This window comes from Nuphar pumila, chromosome 8 (genome assembly GCF_984573655.1).
Source record: "Nuphar pumila chromosome 8, dmNupPumi1.hap1.1, whole genome shotgun sequence".
Classification (NCBI taxonomy): domain Eukaryota; kingdom Viridiplantae; phylum Streptophyta; class Magnoliopsida; order Nymphaeales; family Nymphaeaceae; genus Nuphar; species Nuphar pumila.
In genome coordinates, this window is record NC_143256.1 from 9,207,326 (window position 1) to 9,210,874 (window position 3,549).

The following is a 3,549-nucleotide window of genomic DNA, read 5'->3' on the forward strand; positions in this document are numbered from 1 at the left end:
TTACCAAAAACCAAAAAAAAGTCTGCATTTCCAACCACCTGAATTCAAGTTACAGTGACCAATATATTTTCACCCAAAAATCAAAACACAATACATGCAAACTTGCAATAAAACTATATTTTCCATAACAAGAAAACCATCATAGTAACTGAACCATACTATATAGAAACAAAGACTACCTCTAACGCCCCTATTCCTCACATCTTACATGCTAAATCCATGAAGGAACAGCAATATTCCCACAATTCCCCCCTTCCCCAAATGAATCCACTCTCTTATTAATCACCACCCAAGGAAGGAAAGGGGATTTCCAGATCTATTAACCTTCATGAGCCAATTCACAATTCGAACTCATCTTCGAGCTTCAATGCCTCTGCAGCCGCCTCTTCCTCCTCATCATCGATCACGAAATAGGGGTTGTGCGCCTCTGGCCGGAACCTGTACCCTGTGAACACATAGAACGCCAGTGTCGCCAATTCACCAGCCACCGCGCTGGTCCAGGAGTACTTATACGAGGTTATGGTAACCAACGCATAGACGACGACCCTGGTGAAGTAAATGTAGCAGATGACGACGATGTAGTACTGGCGGAAGAGCGTGAGTTTCATGAGGTTCACGGCGGCCTTGCCGTCCGTGCGGGCGGCCTCTCGGAGGTTCTTGATGGACCAGACGATGGGGAAGAGCACTGCGCAGCAGCAGATGACGTCTACGAGCAGGAAGACCTGCTTCCAGGTGATCCAGACCTGGGAGAACGGCCTGTTCTCGTCGATGACAACCTGGGCAACGTTGGCGACGACCTGGAGAGGGATCACGATCATCAGGACCTTCTTCTCCCTGTCCTGAAGGTAGGGCTTGAGGAAGGACCACCCGGTGCCGATGAGGACGATGAGGGTGAAGAGGGTGATCCCCTTGAGGAAGCTGAAGATGTAGAAGAGGACGTCCCAGCCGTGGGCGCTCCCCGTCCGCTTGATGTACGACTTGTCCTCCGCCTCGCAGAGGAGGTTCATCGCCTTGAGAACCACGAGGGAGAGCATGAAGTAGTGGATCCGGAAAGCCGTGAGGCGCTTCCGGTAGAGCACGGCGATCCAGACGCCGGCGAGAACGGTGTAGACGAAGAACAAGAGAGAGTAGACCCTGGGGAGGACGGCGGAGCCGGCCGAGAGGTAGTCTCGACGCGGGGGGTTCTTGCCCTCGAGGTTGTACATGACGGAGCGGACGTTCATGGAGACGCGGAGTTGCGGGGAGAGGCAGTTGGCGAAGACGAGGGCGAACTGGTTGGCGTCGTGCACATCGACGGAGACGTCGAGGGAGGAGGCGCCCTTGACGAGGTTGGAGAAGGTGGTCACCCCCTTGACGAGGGTGGAGTCGAGGGCGCAGTGGATCTCGGACTCCTGGAGCTGCTGGAGGACGTGGAGCCACGAGTCGCGGGTGCAGAGGAAGAAGCCCACCTGGGTGAGGTCGCCATCGGCTTGGCTGAGGGAGATGCCCGTCAGGTTCAGCTCCAGGCGCCCCGAGTGGGTGAAGCCGAACTCGTCGAAGGCGATGATGGTTCTGGAGTCGGATCTAACCTCCGAGTGCCTGATCTCTGCATCAGAGGGCCGGAGGAAGGAGAGGAGGAGCAAGAAGAAGAATAAGAGGGGAGATCGGATCGACATTTGGGTGAAGAGGATGTGGTTTCTCTGTAAAGAGTTGGGAAATGGGAAGAATTGAGACTACCGATCTCGATCTCACCACCGGCCGAGGGAGGAGGAGGAGGCCGGAGAGCGAGGGTGTCGGTTGCAGGACAGAGGGATGGAATCGAAGGGGCTTTCGTGAATGTCTTTTCTTTTCTTTTCCGCTTTTATATGCTCCTTCTCCTCCTTTCTTTTTTCTCAGCTTTTCGAATACCAAGGAAGGATCAAGGAACCGTCCCGGTGACGCTACGGCGTCACAAAAAGCGACGCTTCGACGACGCCCACGCGCCAGTCGGACCCCCACTCCCCGCGAACCGGTGCAACGTGATTGTGCACTTTTAGTGTGCTGCTGTATCTTATAACCCTCCATCTGTTTTTTTTTTTGACACATTGTACGGAATCACACTAAAACGTACAATCCCGTTACACAACATCTTCCTTCCACTTGAGCTCCAAGTAGGGATGGCAGTGGACCGAGAGAATTCAGCCCGGTTTGAACCGAGGACAGAAGACATGAAAGGGAGATGGATGCGGAGATGAAGGTTAAAATCAAAACCCACCCCGCCTCTGCCCCGCTTCCAATCCTGGTTAATAAAATAACTAAAATACTTTTAGGGATGGCAGTGAAAATAATAATAATAATAATAAAGGTTGAAAACAGTATTGTAAGAGGCGTACGCCTCAATACTTGAAGCATACGCCTCGCAGGCGAGGCGAGGCGCACGCTCAAGGTATTGAGGCGCACCCTCAGTACCTGAAGCATTCTGGAATTGCTTTGATCACATAATTATCTAAAATAATTTCTGTTGAGAAACTCTGTTTTGATGTCACATAATATGATACACTGTCTTATTTGATTTCATATGATATGATAATATGTCTTCTTGAAAAAATGTTATATTATGACTGGATAGGTTTTGCCATATATCTAACGAGTATTTGATGCAAGGATATCTCACTCAAAAAGGATGGAGACTTCATGTTCAAGTACAACTATGGTGCAATCATACTCCTTGAAGAAAAAGCTTGTTGAGCCATGCATTTCTAAAGACCATCTAAAGAGATCGGCTACCTTAAGTTGAAGATTTTTTTCTTCTTTAGAGTCATATGTAACAGAACCTTCAGACGCATGCATATTGCATATTACATACTCATTCATAAAAGCTATTTCATAAAAGTATACGATAGTTTCAAAAAGGCTCTTTTTTTGAAAACCAATAATTGTACCTTCTTACAAACCTTTATGGAAAAGGTATTTTGACATGATATAATTCATGATTTCAAAAAGCAATAATTGTACCTTCTATCATATACAAGACAACTTGAAAAGTAATAATTTCAAAAGTAGGAAAAAGACAAAACATAGAAATCGGCTATACAAAGAAAAACAAATATAATACTTGTTGAAAAGACTTTAGTTACCTTTTTAAAGAAATGATTTCAAATGTATAGGAAAAAGACAAAACATGGAAATGGGCTACACAAAGAAAAACAAATATAATACTTATTGAAAAGACTCTAGTTACCTTTTTACAAACCCATAGAATGTCGACTTATTTGAAGTCATCATTCTCTTTGTATAGCATTAAATACCTCATGTAAGAAATCCTTGTTAATATCCTTCTCAAAAATGTTGACTTGTTTAAAGTCTTCATTCTCTTTGTAGACATTGAAAAACACATCATAAAGAAAACTCTTAATATGACTATGTACAAATAAATATCTCAAAGCATTTATTGTACTTACACTCATTTAAAGTAAAGAAGTACTCATGTACCTCAAATCATTAATTAGAATAAAGACAAAACTACATGATAGCCTACAATCCAACGTTCAATGTACTATTGTAAGAAATAGACTTTTTACATAAAATATA

General features: G+C 45.3%; 1 pseudogene across 1 annotated transcript; it reads right to left on the bottom strand.

Moving 5' to 3' along the window:
• LOC149829566 (protein CANDIDATE G PROTEIN-COUPLED RECEPTOR 7 pseudogene) lies at positions 1–1,797 on the bottom strand (annotated as a pseudogene). The gene has a single exon (XR_016433573.1). The product of XR_016433573.1 is annotated as a protein CANDIDATE G PROTEIN-COUPLED RECEPTOR 7 pseudogene (transcript).
• Between the last annotated feature and the right edge of the window lie 1,752 nt (positions 1,798–3,549).